The following is a 19,272-nucleotide window of genomic DNA, read 5'->3' on the forward strand; positions in this document are numbered from 1 at the left end:
CATTTTCTGTTTTCCCATATCTCCCTTTTGGATACGTAGCTCGCTACTTTATAGCTAAGCATCAGTAAAACAGGTTGTCTATTTTGAAAAGTAACTATTATGTCTTTTAAGGACAGAAAATGAAGCAGGTGACAATAGCATGGCGACCTGGTGAATAGATTTAGAGGAATATTTAATACTTGGCACCACTCTGATCCCTTCTTCTCTCATGCTTAGTTACAACTGCCGCCTCCTAGGACAGAACACTTTGAGCTCTGTGAGTAGGAATTCAACATGTTCTACATCAGAAGTTTCAGTTAAGCAGTATTTTCTGTGAATGCCCAGATCCTAAGTGCTCACTGTACTGGTGTGTGGTGTCGAAAAAGAAACCAGGGCTTGGGGCCGGGTCTATGGTGCAGTGTCCGCGTTCCCATATGTGAGATGGGGGCCATGACACACGGCCTAGAAGGTTCAGACTGTGGGATTGAATAGATCTGCCCACTCCTGGGAAGCCTGGAGTCTAACTCGACTTGGGCTGGTTTTAGGGAGAGGCTGGTAGCACTGTCCTCACAGGTCACTGGGAGGGGCTTTGGCACCGTCCCTATCAGGTGTGTCATGATCAGCCCAGCTTGTTCGTCTCAGAAGATGCTGGTCGTGTTCTCGTTCCTGTTGTTTGTTGCGTGTTATTTTGGTTCTGTCCATGTGGGGACCTAGGAAGTTCCACAGTGAGAGGAGAGCCGCTGAGCCGCCTTCCTGCCTGGACACCAGCCCCACGAAGGACCATAACTGTTTGAGGGTGGCTTCTGCACCCAGCCTCACCTGTGGAGGCATTGATGCAGTGGTACTTTCTAAGCTCCTGGGGCACACAGTGCTGTTGTGTGTATCCACAGGCCGCTGTGGCGTCCGAGCATGTGCTCCCGGAGGAGAGGACTCTGCGGGCACTGATAGTGGGAGCTGGCTGAGAGTCCAGTGAGTGAGACTCCCTGTGACGTGCACAGCTGCCATCTGCACAGCCCCTCCTGACGCCAAGATGGTCGTGCGATAAATGCACAAAGTGCATCTCCAGCAAAAAGCCGCCGAGTGTCCACATCCAGGATATCCACCACGGTGGCTTTTTGGTGTTAATACGATGAATGTGCGCTGCAGGTGGTCTGCGTTCTGGGTGTGTGTGACTGTGCCACTGCAGTTTTGTTCTCATGTCTTGATGAGCATGAACGGTTCCTGACAAGGATAGGTAAGGATGCTGTGACCTAAGACTCTGCAGTATTGTAGTTTGAGGAACCAAGGAGTTTTTCTCTCTTGTAAACTCATGAGGGAGGATGTTCCAGGCTGGTGACTGCTCCATGAGGTATTCAGGGATCCAGGTTCGTTTCAGATCCCTGCTCTGCGTTCCCAAGGACACTGCCGTCCTTCCTGTGGTTGGGACTGGGTGATTGCCACGGTGGCGGTGGGGGAGGCTTAAGGTGAGAGTGGCCATGATTTACCTAATCTGCATAATGACAGGGAGCCTGGGAGTGAAGTGTAGCCATGGCCCGGAGGATGGATGATGGATGTTGGTGAACGACTGGTTGCATGGTTGCACTCACCGCAGCTGGCCCAGGGATGGGGAAGCATGGCTGAGTATGCCGTTCAGTGGTACCTGATTCTTTCAGATTTGACTTCCTTATGGATTTTCTGCTGTAAAGAGGAGAGAGCCTGTGGTTCTAGGCCAAGCATCTCACTCATCTCATAACATCTTGTATCCCTTAGCCAACATTTTTGTCAAGTTTTAGAAGTCCTATCAAACTGGCAAGCATTTCTCAATTTGGTTTAACCATTGGATTCTATATCTGTGTCTGCATCTCTATTTTACATCTATGTGGTTATTTGACACTCTGTAGTACCTTTGTAATAGGTTCTATTTGGTGGAAGTTACTTTCAACAAACCCTTGCTGCTACTTGAATTTTCAAGGTTGCAAGTAGAAAGGAGAGAATAAAAACCACATCTTCTCTAATTTTTTTTTTTTTTTTTTTTTTTTTTTTTTTTTTTTTTTGAGCCGGAGTCTCGCTGTGTCGCCCAGGCTGGAGTGCAGTGGCCGGATCTCAGCTCACTGCAAGCTCCGCCTCCCGGGTTTACACCATTCTCCTGCCTCAGCCTCCCGAGTAGCTGGGACTACAGGTGCCCGCCACCTCGCCCGGCTAGTTATTTTGTATTTTTTAGTTGAGACGGGGTTTCACCGTGTTAGCCAGGATGGTCTCGAACTCCTGACCTCGTGATCCACCCGTCTCGGCCTCCCAAAGTGCTGGGATTACAGGCTTGATCCACCGCGCCCGGCTTCTCTAATTTTAAAATGTGTTGTTCCTCAAATCACACTAGAAGTACAAATATTACAAATTACAAAAGCAGTCAGAATCAAGGTTAAGAGATTTCTGGGTGATTCTGGCTAATCAGCAGTATTTGCTGAGGTGTGTGCAGCAGAGCAACACGCCAAGAAGCTCGGGAGGGGAGAGTTGGGAGGCCAGACTGTGACTTCAGAGGTGCTGTTGCCTCAGGGAGAGGAGCTAGATGCAGAGAGGATAAATGGCCACAGGTGTGACTACCGCCATCCTTGCCGCGGTACTAGGGCCTTTGTGAGCTGAGTTATGAACTAGATGAAGGCTGTGCAGGCGTGTGAGAATCCAGGCCAGACTCGACGGGTGGAGGCTTGGCAGATTTGAGGAGCCTAGTGAGGCACCCCCCACAAGGTGGGGACTAATAGCCACCCCTTCTCCTCCCGCTGGCTATTAGGGGCCATGGTGGACTCATAGCCAGTTTATGATATTGTGAGTAATATCATCTCCCCCTCTGGAAATTATGAACTCTTTCACAGATGGCTGTATACCCTCAGTGTGTACACTATCAGAGGGTGTACACCCGTCTGTATTGGGAGTAATATCATCCTCTTCCTCCCTGAATGTTAAGAAGAATATCCCAGGATTGCTTCTACTCCCTGAATTATTGGGTGTCATATCCTCCTCTCCGACATGGAAATTAGAAACAATATCACTGGGGGCGTGTACACCTTCTGTAATATTTAAAGTAATATCATCCCCTTCCCTCCAGGATCATGGGAACAATATCCCTGGGGGGTGTACACTTTCTGCCATATATGTAATATCATCCCTCCCGCCTTGAAACATGATGAAGGACCATCTCACATGGGGTGTGCAACCCTTGGTGCGATATTGGGAATGCAATTATCCTCATTCCCCCTTGCATGTTTGGAAAAATATCAGTGAGTGTACCCCTCCTGCCATATGAGGATTACTATGCTCTTCTTCCTTTCTGGATATTAGAAAGAATATCACACGTGGGTCTGCACTTTCTTCGATATCTGGAGTCATGTCATCCTCTCTCATTTTGAATAGCAAGAACAATCCCTTGGGGGGAATGTACACACCCTGCCATTATGGGAGTAATATTACGCTCTCCCCTCTTTGATAATTAGGAACAAAATCTCATGCTCCCTATCCCTGGATATTAGGAACATCATCACAGGTAGGTGTACACCCCCTGCGGTATTAGGAGTAATAATAAGATCAATTATTAAACATCCATGATTGATATTAACAATTATCAATGATATTATTAATAGGATACTGTTATTATGGATAATTATTTTAAATATATGATTATGCATGCTTAAAATTGTTAATATTGTTATTTTATTACCAGCATCACTTAGTATTGATTTAAGTAACATTAATTGCTGATATTATTTTATTACTAATAGTGATATTACTATTGATTATTAATGCTAATGTTAACATTTTTAGTATTTTACTAATTATTAATATCGATGATTACTCTTAATTTTTCTCATATTAATATTAATAATAGACTTGTTCCTGATATCCGGCGGGGAAAGGATATTACTCCCATTATCGAAGAAAGTGTACACCTCTGTATGATGTTATTCCTTACAGCCAGGGGGTAGAGGATGTCATTATTGAAACTATGGCAGTGGGTGTACATCCGTTCGGTCGTCTTGTTCCTTATATCCTGGGTGGGAGAGGATGATACAATTCCCAATATAGCAGGGGGTGTACATCCTCCTGTGATATTGTTTCCTATATGCAGGGGGAGAGGATGATATTACTCCCAATATCGCAGGGGTTGTACACACCTCCTGCGACATTGTTCCTAATATCCCGAAGGGGGAGAGCATATTACTCTCAATATGGCAGGGGGTGTACACCTCCTTTGTAATATTGTTCTTAATATCCATGATGGGAGAGGATGATATGACTCCCAATATCACAAGAAGTGTACGGCTGCCTGTGATAGAGTTCCTAACATCTAGGTGGGGAGAGGATGATATTACTGCCCATATCGCACGAGTTGTAAAATCCCTTCGATATTTTGCCTACAATCCTGAGGGGAGAGGATATGATTCCCGATAGCAAAGAAGGTATACAACCCCCTGTGACACTATGCTCAATATCCGCATTGGGAGACGATGACATTACGCCCAATATCACAGGGGATGTACACCCACCCTGGGATATTGTTTCTTATATCGAGAAGGGGAGAAGATGCTATTGCTCCCAGTAACGCAGGGGCTGTGGCTGTACACCCCTCCTGTGATATTGTTCTTAATATCCTAGGGAAGAGAGGGTGATACTACACCCAATATCTCATGGGCTGTACGGTGTCTGCTCAGAGATGTGTGGGGCTCTCTTACACCAGTAATTCCTTCTCTAACTGTAGTCACATACTGGTCATCCAGGGGCCTCCTAAAATCCAGCAGCATAAAAACAAGTGGAATTTCTGAGGACCAAAGATGGCGCACGGTTCTGGTTGGGCTGCCACAGGCAGTTTTGTGAAAAAACAGAGATGTATTACCCACAGTTCTGGAGTCTGGAGGTCTAAGGTCAAGGTGAGTTCAGGGCTGGCTCCTCCTAAGGCCTCTCTCCTTGACTTTCTGATGGCATCTTCTCTTGTGTCCTCGTGCGGTTGTCACTCTATAGATGTCTGTGTCCTGATCTCTTCTTACAAGGTCATCAATCCTAATGACTTCGTTACCTTAATCACCTCTTTAAAAGGCCTATCTCCACATACAGACGCATTCTGAGGTCCTGGGTTAGGAGTACAACCTGGGAATCTTGGGGTATGCAACTAAACTTGAAGCAGATGGGGTCTTATGAACCTGTGTCACCCAAGCTCATGCCAGAGCCCTATGAGGGAGCCCCATGTCCCCCCTTTGATATGGTTTAGCTGTGTCCCCACCAAAATCCCGTCTTAAATTCTCATGTGTTGTGGGAGGATGGAAGTGATAATTTGACAGCAGAGAAGACAGTTGCCGCCAGGGAGGGGAGAGGGGACCCCAGGCCTTCGAAGTTTGGAGGGTCTCGGGCCCCTGGGCAGAGCAGGCAGCCCCACCCCTGTGACACCCCTGATGACCGCTCAGTAGTTGGAAAAGGTGGAATCATAGGCAGAGGCTGGTTGGGGAGATAGGAAGTTGTTGAATGAGTTTTTAAATATTTCCATCAAAATTCTTACTGCACCCTTGGTGTTGATGGGGACTAGTGGCTTCACCATGTGCCTGGCTTCTTCCTGGCTCTGACTCTGGAGGCCTGGCCTAGGGCTGCTGGTTGGATTCATTGCTGGCAGCAGGTAGAAGGTGGAGGAGGGAGAGGAGCTGTCCTCCCTCCTCTCTTAGTCATGCCTGTCCACGTTAGCAGCCCCTCCCCAGGCATCCCTTGCCCATGATCTGGGGAGTGCTATTCTCACTTCCCTTGGGCCCTGCCCACCGAACTCCAAAGAATCCCTTCAGTGACTCCTTTTAATCACCCTTTGCCTGTGACAAAGTCTTCTGGGGCCTCCTGACTGATCTAAGGAGAAGCCTGGCTATCTGTGCAACTTGTTAAAGTGAAGTGAGTCATTCACACTGGCCTGTATCTACAAGTCACACAGCTTTGCAACTGGAGTGACTTTAAGCTCATCGAACCAAAGCTTCCATGACAGATGAGGACACCCAGAATCATAGGATAGAAGTGACTTGCTCCCATCTGGGTCGGCCAAGCTGAGACTCAAGCGTAGAGTCTAGCAAAGCACACTTCGTCCTCCCTTAGAAGAAAGATCCTGCCCGCACGGCTCACCTCCAACTACCCTGGGTCTCCCCCACCCTCCCTTAGAGGGAAGCTCCTGCCAGCATGGCTTACCTCCACCTACTCTGGGTTTACCCCACCCTCCCTTAGAAGGAAGGTCTTAGAAGGCAGCACATTCACCTTCCCCTACCCTAGGTATCCCCCACCCTCAGAGGGGAGTCTTTGGGTCAGTCACAAGACTACTCCGGACATCTGTAAGAACAAATAGTTTCCAGCACAGTCCTTTCCTGGGGTCTGCCTTTTCCCTCTGGGATGCTTGGAAGTTGAAGGAGTCAGGCAATTCAAGTTCTCCCTGGTATCTCAGGGGCCACTGACACACAGGAAAATGTGCTGCTCTGCTCGCTGTTTGACTTTGATGGATGCTAATTTGTTCTAAATGAGCCTGACATTCATGAGCATGTAAACATATGTTACTGGTGGCGGCTCGCAGGGCCACATGCTGATGGATCTCGTGGGCTGTCCCCGCCGGACACCACCAGGCTGCCTGGGTCTTTGCTGCTTCTGGCTAAGGCTCCAGATGTTGTTTTTCTTGCACTATGAAGTAGGCATTTTAGCTACAGGGATATATATATATATATATATATATATATTTTTTTTTTTTTTTTTTTTTTGCACAAAAGAAACACAGACAAATCTGTGAAAAGAACTTGAGTTTATGCGCCTATCTACTGGAAGGAGCCTCTTAGAATGTCAGCTGCTCAGTGTCTGCTTTGACTCCCAGGACGTTCTCTGTCCTGTGGCTCAGAGACTCTGTGGGGCTGAATTATACATTTGATCTCGTTCTGCTCAATATTTCCCCACAAGTAGTGTTTAGGATGCGACTGATGCCTTTAAAGATATCTGCAGCAGGAATAGTGCAGAGAAAAAAACACTCTATGCTAAAATATTTTGAGCTGAAGGCCATTAAGAAGTGCTCTGGCCTTCCCTCTAGTTTCTGAAAAGCACACAACATAATATTATACAAAGACAAAAGTGCCCTTTCTCCCCTCTCTGCCAGAAAGGACGCAGGTCAGTCTCTGCAGACAACTTCAGACCCTTATCATTCGGGAAACAGCACCAGAGGAATTTACACAAAAATCTATCATTTATTGGCCTTCCCACAATTTGTTGCCCCCAATGACCCAAAGTCCTTTTACTTTGTCTTGGCTCTTCTATAAACATTTATTATCCTTGTTGAAGATGTTATATAAAAGAAAGCTCTGAGCTGTCTCTTTGAGATTCCCTCATTCCCAGTGTATCTCCCATGTATATATGAAATATACATGCTAATAAGCCTCCGTTTGCTTTTTTTGGGGTTCATCTGGTTTTGTTATAGGAACGCCAGCCAATGAAGCTAAGATGGGTGGAAGAAAAGACTACATTTTTCTCCCCTGTAGTAGCATTATTCTAGCAATAGCATTTTTTTTTTTTTTGTAGATTTCTGTTGAATACACACACACACACACGCACGCAGACACAGCAATGTAAAAAGAAAGAAGTGTGGGGAGTCCTGATGAAATTTTAGTTCTCAGATTCCTAAATATGTTGGGAAGTTGTCTTTAAACATTGATTTTTTTTCCCACATTTACTCTTTTTTTTTTTTTTCTGAGATACCATTTCTAGATTGTTTTCCTACATTTTCTTGCAAGTCCGAGAGAGTATGCTGGTTAGTAGTGTGTCTAATGCACCACCTCTGTCCTTGTCAGTAAAGAAATGTAGTAATTGAGAGGGATATGAGAGTCACACTACACAGGGACGGAAACACAGATATGAAGTAAATAAAAACACGTGAAAACCCAGCATTTCTGGAACTCTCACCTACTCCTGTGCCGATATTCATCCTTCAGCTCTGCCTCCGTTCTTCCCTTCTTTTCTCATGCTATAGGGTCTGCTTTGGAGATGTTACCTACTTTCATTCTTCCAAAGTCAAGCTTCTAGCTTTGGTTGGAACTGCAGACCCATTGACTCATTCAGCAAATACTTTGTAAGCACATGGATAGTCACTGAGAATACCATGGTTCACCAACATGACCGTGGCCCCTGCTCTCACGAACCTGCGGCCTGATGGGGAGAATGGACACTAATATGACAATCACTCTAATGGGTTTCTGATGAAGAATTGAGGAAAGCGCACCAAAGAAAGGGAAGAGGGATTCTCTAAATTTATGCTGTAAAAGAACCTGGTGTATCTTGGGATAAGAGGTAGAAAACCGATGCATTCTGGAAGGTATGATCCCCTTGCAGTCTGGAGAGAAGTAGAGGTTGATTGTTGAGGGGGGTGGAGTGTAGGGACACCACGGTCTAAACAGAGATGGGGGTGCGTGCAGAATGCCTCTTGCAGCAGGAAACAGGCTCGTGCAAGGAAGCAAGCACGGGAGAAAGTGGCACAAGACAAGAATGAAGGCAGGCAGGCAGGGGCTGGGAGATGATGGTAGATGCTTTATTCCCTTAATAACAGCAATGGCATGCTGTTGAAAGTACTTGAGGGAGGTGGGGAAGTGGGTATGAAGTGTTTAGTGTTTGTAAAATTATCACATTGTCTTACCCAACTCTACTCTTTTTTATTTTTAAATTTTAAGTTCTTGGATACATGTGCCATGGTGGTTTGCTGCACCTGTCAACCCATCATTTACGGTTTAAGCCCTGCTTGCATGAAGTATTTGTCCTAATGCTCTCCCTCCTCTTGTCCCCACCCCCCAACAGGCCTCCGTGTGTGTCGTTCCCTTCCCTGTGTCCATGTGATCTCATTGTTCAGCTCCCACTTATGAATGAGAACATGCGGTGTTTGGTTTTCTGTTCCTCTATTAGTTTGCTGAGAATGATGGCTTCCAGCTTCATCCATGTCCCTGCAAAGGACAGGAACCCATTCGTTTTTATGGTTGCATAGTATTCCGTGGTATATACGTGCCACATTTTGTGTATCCACTGTATCATTCATGGGCATGAGATATCCTCTTAACATGTGATCCAGCAATTGCACTCTTCGGTATTTATCCAAAAGAGTTGAAAACTTGTGTTCACAGAAAAACCTGCACATGGACATTTATAGAAGCTTTAATGATAATTGCTAATTTTATTCCAGCTTTATTCATAATTGCTCAAAGTTGGAGGCAACGAAGAAACCAAAATGTTCTTCACTAGGTGAGTGGATAAATAACCTGTGATATATCCAGACAATGGAATATTCTTTAGCACTGAAAGGAAGTGAGCTGTCAAGCCATGAAAAGACACGTAGGAACTTTAAACATGCACGGCTACACAAAAGAGGCCCATCGGAAAAGACTAAATACTGTCAGCTTCCAACTAAAGGACATTGCGAAAAAGGCCAGACTATGGAGTGAAAATATCCGTGGTTCCCAGGTGTTGGGAAGAGGGAGAGATGAGGTGAAACACGGAGATTTTTAGGATTTTAGTGCAACTGCTCTGTACGATGCTATCATGGTGGATACATGTCATGACATATTTGTTCAAACCCATAGAACCAGCACCAAGACGGAGCCCTCATGTAAACTGTGGACTCTGGGTGACAATATGTCAACGTAGGTTCTTCAATTACTACAAATGGTCCTTCTGGGCAGGAGTGTTGTTAGTGGGGGAGGCTGTGCACGTGGGGGAAGGGAAGGCATATAGAAGGCCTCTCTGCACCTTTCCCTCAATTTTTCTGTGAACGTGAAACTGCCTAAAAGATAAAGTGTATTTTTAAAAAACAAAGGAAAAAAAGGAAACAAAAAGTCCTCACAAAAATCAAATGAGAAAATGATCACACTGGGTGCTTCAGGTCAAAACGGAAGAACAAGGGCTGTATTCACCATCCCACCTGATTTTTTTCTCACTGCTTTTCAGCATTTTTTTGGAGTCTAGTCAATGCAATAAGGCAAGTTGAAATATATAAAATGCACGCTTATTAGAAAATAAGATTTAAAACTATCTGTACCTTCAGGTGATGTGATCACCTGTGTGGAAAATGTCCTGAAATCACAAAAAGACACTAAAACTGATAATAATAAATTACTTCCTAATAAGTGAGTTTGGAAAGTTTGCAAGATACAAGCTAAACACACAAGCAATATTTATCTCTTTATACACTGGCAAAGAAATAATTGGAAATGGAAATTTACAAAGCAATATTATTTATAGCACATCAAAACATGAAATACTTCAGACTAAATCTGACAAAAGATGTGTAAGATCTATACACTGAAAAGCAGGCAGTGATGCTGAGATAAAGAAATAAATGAAGTGATATACTGTGTTCATGGATCAGCAGGCTCAATATTAAGATGTGAGTTCTGCTCTTGTGGATCAGAGGTTTAATGCAATTCCAATCAAAATCCCAGCATCATTTTATTTTTATTTTTTTTCCAGTAGAAATGAACTAGCGGATTCCAAAATGTGTCCGGAAATTTAAAGGACCCCAAAGAGCTAAGACAACTTGGAAAAAAAGGTGGAGGACTTACCTGAACTATCAAGATAGTGTGGTATTGGTATAATAAGAGAAAACTGGGTTAATGAAACCTCCTAGAGGGTCTAGTAATAATCTCACAAACATGTTACATATACGTAGTGGATTTTTGAATAAAGGTTCAAAGACATTAAATTAGAGAAAGGACGATAATGATGATAGAAGGATTAAATACCATAGGCCAAAAAGAGAAAAAAGAGCTCCTGCTAAATATCTTCACATTGTTGGTGTCACTCACGCAATTCAATTCACATTTTGCGTGTCTAAAAGTTGAACAGACCTCTTCATTCTCTTTCCCCAATTCACTCCACAGAGATGCTGATGTCTTTCAGTGGAACTTGGAGGTTTGCTCTTCTTTTTAAAATGACTCTTAGATACTGTTTATGCAAGAAGTTATGGGACTATAACTTACAAATACTGTTCTAAACCTTGGAATCACATATTCTCCTTTTTCTCTACTTATCGTTTCTAATCAGTTTCCCATTTCCTCTTTCTCCTTCATATTTACACTGCATTCCTTTTAGTTCAGGTTCTTGTTACCCCACTTGATCTCTTGATGCAGTCACCTGAATGTCCTTCGTGTTCCAGCCTCCTGGAATCCTTCCTTCATGACTCTGCAGAACTGCCCTCCAGACCCGCAGGTGTGACCCGGAATCAAGGATCTCAAAGCCGAGTGGGATCTGAAAGGCTATCTAGACCAATCCTCCATTACAGACGTAAACCTTTTGATGACTTCACTTCAGAGCCCAAAATATTTGCACTGCAGGCAGAATCACCTAAATCACTTAATGTGATGTTCAGTCTTCCCGTGGTATTTTCCTATCTGCATCTCCCTACTTTCGGTCAGCCATTTCTCACTCATGACACCGAATCCTTCATTCACATCACATTATTGTTGTTCTCCACACACACTCATTTGTTTTCTGCCTGGGTTTTTTGTTACATTATTCCCTCTGCTGCAAATACCATTTTCCAAGATGTGACTACAGAATTTTAACATATTCCTCAGAATGATTCACATATCACATATTCTACCAAATGGCTGCAGATTCTGTCACCTCCTCTCTTATCCTACGGCAACCTGGAGAGCGTTCTTCTCTTAGCCAATAGGATTTATCATGGTCCTTTATCTTAACAATAGTTTAGCGGGACTGAGAACTGGGAAGTACATTTTTCTCCCAGGGGTGAGAACTGTCTTAGTTTAGCAGATCTCTCTGGGTCTCCATTCTGGTTGTAGAAAAGCAACCCATAGGGCATGGTGGGGAGGAGAAGAAGGGGAACTAAGCTGTGTTGCATGAAGATGGACAGTTGTGACCCTTACTCCGGGGTTGGGAGTTGAGGCCACTAGGAAGGAGAAGCTATAAGGATGAAGACGAGGCATAAAAAGTGATGCAGGCCGGATGCGGTGATTCACGCCTGTAATCCCAGCACTTTCGGAAGCCAACGTGGATGGATCACGAGGTCAAGGGTTCAAGACCAGTCTGACCAATATTGTGAAACTCTGTCTCTACCAAAAATACAAAATTAGTTGTGTGTGGTGGCACGGACCTGTAGTCCAGCTACTCAGGAGGCTGAGGCAGGAGAATCACTTGAACCTGGGAGATGGAGCTTGCAGTGAGCCAAGATCATGACACTTCACTCCAGCCTGAGTGACAGTGAGACTTCATCTCAAAAAAAAAAAAAAAAAAAAAAAAATCATAGTAAAAAGACTGCGTGAGGAGAAGAGGCAATCAGCAACCTTCTCCAGGGTGGGATGGCTGAAGGCCCTTTAAGAAAAAAGGTGTCTACTTTCCTTCTGTAGGTTGCTCTATCGTGATTTAATGAACCCTCCCAATCTACTGTATTCAGTATTTGGCATGAGTCAATTTAGGGGAATTGTAGAAAACATAGCTGGCTGTTATCATCAGGTTAATGTAGATTGAGAGGAAGGGAAAAACCCCAGGAGACACGTAGGAAGGACAATAGGTGAAAATAGAAGAAACTTGGAGTCAGTTCACCCTTCAAACAAAATCCAGTTTCTAGAAAACACTGTGAGGGTTGCTGCGTCTTCATCATCCGAAGATGGGGGATTCCAGATAATTATATTTGAATCGCACAAGATGGGGGTGATCACCACCAGCTCTCAAATGGGATGAGTTACAATATCTTCTATCGGGAGGAGGTAAATAAGAGGATAGGTACACATCTATAGTCATCACAATTTTGTCAAGATTACTCTTTTTACTTCCATGTCATAGATGGAGAGCCTGATGCTTGTGGAAATGATTTGCTCAGGGTCTCACCATCAAAAGTTGCAGAGGAAAGATTCCAACATGTTTTAAAAGCTGCAAACTGAGCTGACTCCCATCCATGCTGTCATACCGACTTTGAGATTTCAATCCTCCTGAAGGCAGGAAACTTATTCCATTTGCTTTTATATCCTCCATAACACTAGCGAGCAAGTTTTGCTCAAAGTAACATGGAATATTTTGCTGACTCAAGGGGAAAAAGAAGAGACTTAAATACACCATCACAAGTCAACATTCAAGGAACAGAGACAGATTTAGCATTAGCTGTCTCAGTCAAATCAACATTAACATGTACATTTATCCTTTACATGGGAGTAAGACAGCAAACACAATTGAAAAAATGAGCCAAGTGTAAAAATTTGTCACAAAGGGATGGATTTAGACAGGAGAGCGAGCAGTGAAGTAGGTTATAAAATGGTCAGCATAATCCATTTTAATGAATTATTAGCTGAAACATGCAAAGCATTTAGGATTTCTGGGAGAAGTGTACAAACACACCAAATGTTTGTCTGACATTTTCTTCACTGCTTCTGTCCACAAGGCTGGAGATGTTGACCAATGGCCTTGGGAGGAGAGGTTGCAGCTGAGCCCACACCCTCTCAAACTCCTTCAGACTGTTTGTTTTTGTAGACTACTATACCATTAACAACAAATCCTAACATTTACTCAATCAGTACAGCAGTCGTTGGCCAGAGTTCAAATTTCTGATTCGAAGGAATCTGCACTCTGCCTGCCAGGATCGACTATTAATGGCTTCGTCCGTAGAGGAGCTGTGTCTTTGCTCACTACGGAATAGTATTGAGGCTTCAAAAGGGGTATTTTGCTGGTCACCTCCTGGTCATCCTCCTGCTCACCAAGAACAGATACTGTTCTCAGCCCCTTACATTGACAAGGTCGTTTAATTCTCACATAGCCCTTTCAGATAGATGCGACTATTACCCCCATTTTACAGAGAAGGAAATCGAGAGGCAGAGGACATAGGCGAATTGTCCCAGATCACAGAGCTGGCCACGGAGCTGGGACTTACACCCGGCCAGCCTGGCTCCAGAGTTCCCTGCCCTCCTCCTGTACAGCACGTGTGACCTGCAGTAATCACCGCCCAAACAGGCAGGTACTGCGGATAGCCAAGCACATCTCTTCCGACTTCAGCACGGAGGAAGGTTCCTTTTCATTCTGTGTTCAGCTCGGGACTGTGTTTATCACCACAGGGGCGCACAACCCAGAAAGCTCAGTCACGGGCCGTTGCCTTCTACGGTCATGGTTTTCTACTTTTTGGCCCCATTTTCCTGCCCACTTGGCCTGCTGGGAAGTGAATGATGCGTTAGTACTTCTACAGGATGCAGGTAAGCAGGTGGCATGGCGAGGTGGGTGATTGGACAAGATTTCCCGACAGCTGGAAGCTTGGGGGAGACCCGCGGTGGCCCCTTCTTGTTCTTCTTTCTCGGGTCGAGCATGAGTCCCTCATCGCTGGTGCCAGGCGGTGTCACAGTTTTTAGCACCCGACAGCCAGGGGGGCTTCTCTGTCCAGCTCCCCCCGCCCCGCTTCTTTAGTGAGAGAAGTTCTCTGACTTGAGATTTTGCAGTCAGAAAAGTGATCATTACAATTTTCATTTTGAATATTGTGGCCCTGCTGGACTGCGGTGCAACAGGCTCTTTCATGACGATTGGCAGAGATGCCGACGGCTAGGGCATCCGGATCAACGGGAGCGAGCAGGACTCGTGAGATACAGCTTTTAGCTCCCTCGGGAGGGAGCCACAGAAATGTGAATCTGCTCTTCACATGGCCGTAGCCTCTCCCGTGTCCTCCATGGAACCTGTGGAGGCAGCGTTAGGCGCTGGCCGGCTCCGGGGTGTGAGCTCAGTGAGCAAGAGAACATCTGCCCTCCCACCCCCATCTCCGCAGCTGAGTCCTCTTGCATTTTTGATTTTTAGGATGAACGCAGCAACCTGCCCCATTCTGCTGATGCTGCAAAAAGGAGCTGGAAAAGAACGTGCACAGCTTCTCCAGTCTTAGTATTTGTTACCTTGTAGTTTGGGAAACTTTGGCTTGAAACTTGGCTGCCCCAGTACAAGGATGTGCTGAGGAATCTATGATCCTGCTAGATTTTTCCAGGAGGTCAAGTTGAAAACGAGCTAGCTGCTCTCTCTGCCTCTGTCACTCTGTTTCTCTTTCTCTTGTTTGTGTCTGGCCCATCTCCCTGTTAATCTGTTCGCCTTTTCCTCTCTTCTCTCTCCATCCCTCCCTCCCTTGCTATTGCTCCAAAGAATATTCTTGTTGAATTTGTTTCTCCATATCTTCTGCCTTTCCTTAGAATACATTCCTAAGAGTCTACTCATTGTGAAAAGCAAACGGCCTTTAGATGTTTTCCAAATCTAACAGATGGGGGTCCTTTCAGACAGAGCTTCATTTTACACTTTTATCAAGAAGCCCGTGGCTCCCTGCTCGCCATGCTGCAGTCGCCCTCAGGAGGTTCATGGAGAGCAGAGGGCTTGGGGGTACATTAAGGGGTGTCTTTTTTCCAATGTCCCGAAGGTGTACTCTGGGGAGGGGGCAGTTGAAGTAGGAAAGTGACATCAGCACTTCCTGTATGGCATGTGTTGATCAAGTACAGTGTGCACCCGACGCCCGGACTGGCTCTAGGTGGGGAAAAAGGACTTCAGTTATTACAGGGTGGGTTGGGCTGGTGGCTCCCCAGCTCTGGGGACAGATGCGTCATCTTTCGAAGCCAGGTAGCACCTGTCTCAGACTGCACAGCCCTCCTCACCTCTTCAGTTCCTGAAGGGAAAGACCCCAGGAGACTGAGGTGAAGAAAGCTCTTCCATTCTCAACTCACCCACCATTAGGGTTCTGCCCCCTCTATCCTCCAGCCCCCGAACCATGAAGTTCCCAGGGTCCCTGGCCAGTGACTTGCTGAAGCCTCCCTCTCCAGGACCTCTGGAAAGAGACACCCTACTCGAATGCGTGCTTCTCCAGGAATATTTGCTCTGGTAATAGCTGAGAATAAAAAGCCATCTCTAACAGTTTGATTGCAGGTGGGTGGCCCCAGGGCAAGTGACTTTGGGAAGATGGGGCTGGCTGGCGCCCTGTGTCCTGACTTTTCTTCTGAGCCTCTGCAAAACCACTTTTGAGAAAATCGGGGTGGGTACTCCTGGGTGGCATTTTCTTCTAAGCGAAAATCTGTAGAATTCCTGCGGTTGCGGGAGCTGGGGTTTTCTGTCACGACCTTGTGGGTTCAGGGGCTGCCCTTCTGTGTCCTGGCAGTGTGGCCTGGGGCCTGTTTCTTATCCAGACTTACCCAGACTCTTCTTATCCAGAAGAGTCAGGTGCCTGGCCAGTGAACTGCCCAACTCCAATTTGTATGTCGCTCGTATCGACCTAAAATGAAATTAAAATAATAAACTCTAAAACATCCCATTTCTGGCATTACAGAGACCCAGGAAGGGAAGGCTTAGGGCCGGCTTCTTCACAATCCAACTGAAGGTAGGGTAGCCGGATCCTGGCATCCGTATCTCCTGCTGGGTGAGGGTCACAGGATCTCAGCGCCCAGGTGAGGCAATGATGTTGAAAGAGGCTTCAGAAGAACTGGGCCAGAACAGTGGAATCAAACGGAAAAGACTAAATGCAATCAGCTTGGGGAATGACCAGAGAGCGTCTGTTGGCCCAGCAAGGATTGAAAACAGATTGCCAGCAACAGGGCCATAGCAAAGCTCTCTCAGCACACCTGCCCCGGACCGTCAGCTGATGAGAGCTTGTGCTTGTGCCATCCAAGGAGACGTAGCTATTTGGTCTTCAGCTGGTTCTGGGCACAGAGCATCTAAGACCCTTGGAATCTTTCGAGTGGTCAGAGTGCCTTTGTGTAGTCGGGACAGGCCTGGGAGCTGGGACCCCCTAGGCAGTTTCAGGGTGGTTCTCGGGTTCAGAAAGACCAAGGCAGGACTAGAGGGCTGGAGCTGTCAGTCTCCAACCCAACCTCTGACCTGGAGGGAGAGGGCTGGAGATGAGTCAATCCCCACTAGCCAAAGATGTCATCAACCATGTCTACAGTGACACCTCTAGAAAACCCTAAATGGTGGGGTTGGAGAGCTTGCAGGTTGGAGAAAACCTTGACATTCTGGGAGGGCAGCATTCCCACTCCCCAGGGCCAGAAGCCCTTGCACTTGGAACCCACCCCCGCCCACCAGGCCTGGAGCAATGCACCTCTTCATCTGGCTGTTCACAGGTCCTTCATAACGAACTGGTGATAGTAGGTAAAGGTGTTGCCCTGGGTGGCATGAGCCAGTCTGGCAACTTACTGACCTTAAGTAGAAGGACAGGGCAACCCCGATTTTTAGGTGGTCAGTCAGAAGCAAGGGAGACCTGAAAGTTGCCATTAGTGAAGCGGGGGCAGTCTCATGGGACTGAGACCTTGACCGTGATTTTTCCTGGCGCAGCGCTATGTCCAATTTCATAGCTGAAACATCAATATTTCAACTGCTTTAACATTAATGTGCAAGTTGTACTTAGGGGTGTAACATCTGCCATTTAGATTTGGGGAGGACCCTCAGAACCAACTTCCGGGCCACCTGCCACATGTACATCAGCAATGTGGTGCAACTTGAACTCTGCAAATCAAGCCGCTAATGTCTTAGGGGAATCTGAACCTTCGATTTCATGCCCCGTGCAAGGTGAGTCCTTCCAAGAACACCCCTGGAGCACTTCGCACATGGTTCAGTGCTGATCAGTTCTCAATGATCTGTGCCACCAACACTTTGATGCTTTGAACAACAACGTCCTATAATCCCCCCCAACGGCAAGCTACAGATCTGATTAGCGAGCCAAGAGCCTTACGCTTCAGAGGGGTGGAGTGTGCATTAGTGACAGTTGAACTGTTTAGAAAGAGCCTGAAACAGCCGGCACCCCCTGGGCTGGAGTACAGGTGCCTAAATAGTGCAACAGCAGAAACATAAACTCACAGGAAGAAAAATTCACATTAAAATTACACTGAAAGATTCTTCACCCATCATATTGGTAAAAATAAAAGTCAGGTAATAGGGCAGATAAGGGAGTGGAAAAAGAAGTGCTGCTGTTTACCGCTCAGCGGGGTGTATAGCCTCACAGGCTTCAAAAAGACAATCGTCATAAAAGCCACATCGGTAGTTCTCTTTGAAACAGAACTCCCACTTCGAGAACTGTTTCCATTTGCCACGAAGGGGTCACTCACCGCAGCAGCAAAAGAGGGAAAATCACCAAACAGGGCAGGCTCAAATAACCCTAGTGCTCCCACAACGTAGCACTGTGCCACCTCGAGAACAGCACGGAGCTCGTTACGTGCTGACAAAGGACACCAAGATATAAAATATGCGCGTGTAGGCAGTCTATCACATCTGTCATGTTTCTATCAGTTTCTCACATCTATCATGATGTGAGAAAACCCCCAAACCCAGGCAGAGAATACACACAGGGGGGAGGGCGCACGCTTCTGTCCCACAGCCCCAGGTGCCTCTGACAGGGAGCATGGGAAGCTCGCGGTTGCTCTCACAGTCACAAAGGAGCGTTTCCATTGTGTCCTTCAGAACTTTTTGAAGATTTTACCATGAAGCCCCATTTATTTGAAAACTAAATATTAAAGAAAGGGAGCCAGGGGGCCTGGCCACAGCTGGGGGGCAGGGAGTGGGCTGGACACAGGGGCTGGAGGGCGTCCACAGGGAATCGGGTTAGTGAGGCAGAGGGAAGCCCAGGGCTGCCTTCATTTCTTTTATGCCAAACCGGGCGAACAGAAAGGCAAGAGTTTCTGGAGCGCCTGGCCCCAGTGCAGCTCACCATGAAGGGGCATGATGGGTCTGCCTGTGTGAGACTCCACGGGGAGGGGGTCCCCGCTGAGACCCACCTGACCTGGCATCCTGCACCCGCTGCTGATGGTGGCAGCACTGCTCGCACGGGCATGGCTACCCTGCTGGGCTTGAGCCCACACCCCATGCCTGGAGGGCTCAGCAGGAGACACAGGCTCTGGGGTCCCCAGCTGAGAAAAGAGCCAGGTTCCCTTTCAGGGGCCAGAGAGCCAGGGGCTGATGCTGCCTGTGACCCCATGAGTTGAGCGCCAGGTGTGTGCACCCTGAGATTGGTAAAGTGGCTCCTGGGAGGTTCCTGGGCACTCCTTGTGGGGCTGGTGGGAAGCACGGTGGGCCCTGCAGCTGGGCGCTTCCTCACGCATCTGTGGAAAAGGCTTCTGAGACTTGGAAAAAGGGCTGTACTGCTGAAAACAGGCTTCACGGTCACACAGACTCACATTCCTTGGTTTTCACACGTATCTGCCATGGGGGCAGCCAAGCTTGGCTGTTCCCACTCTCACTGGTGCCTTAAGGTGATGGACGGGCACGTCCTCTGGGGCAGAGGAGGGAAGCTGCCCAAGCACCAGTGTGGACACTGCACTGGCTCAGAAGCCTTCCAGGGAAGAG

At 46.6% G+C, this 19,272-nt stretch overlaps 1 protein-coding gene across 1 annotated transcript in view; it reads left to right on the forward strand.

Moving 5' to 3' along the window:
• LOC141408706 (uncharacterized) overlaps positions 1-16,252 on the forward strand; it is a 136,961-nt gene extending 120,709 nt beyond the window's left edge. Inside the window, exon 9 of the mRNA XM_074018074.1 lies at positions 9,170-16,252. The gene's annotated coding sequence lies outside the window, so the exon portion shown is untranslated. The remainder of the gene's footprint in view (positions 1-9,169) is intronic.
• Positions 16,253-19,272: the final 3,020 nt, after the last annotated feature.

Source organism: Macaca fascicularis, chromosome 15 (genome assembly GCF_037993035.2).
Source record: "Macaca fascicularis isolate 582-1 chromosome 15, T2T-MFA8v1.1".
Lineage (NCBI taxonomy): Eukaryota > Metazoa > Chordata > Mammalia > Primates > Cercopithecidae > Macaca > Macaca fascicularis.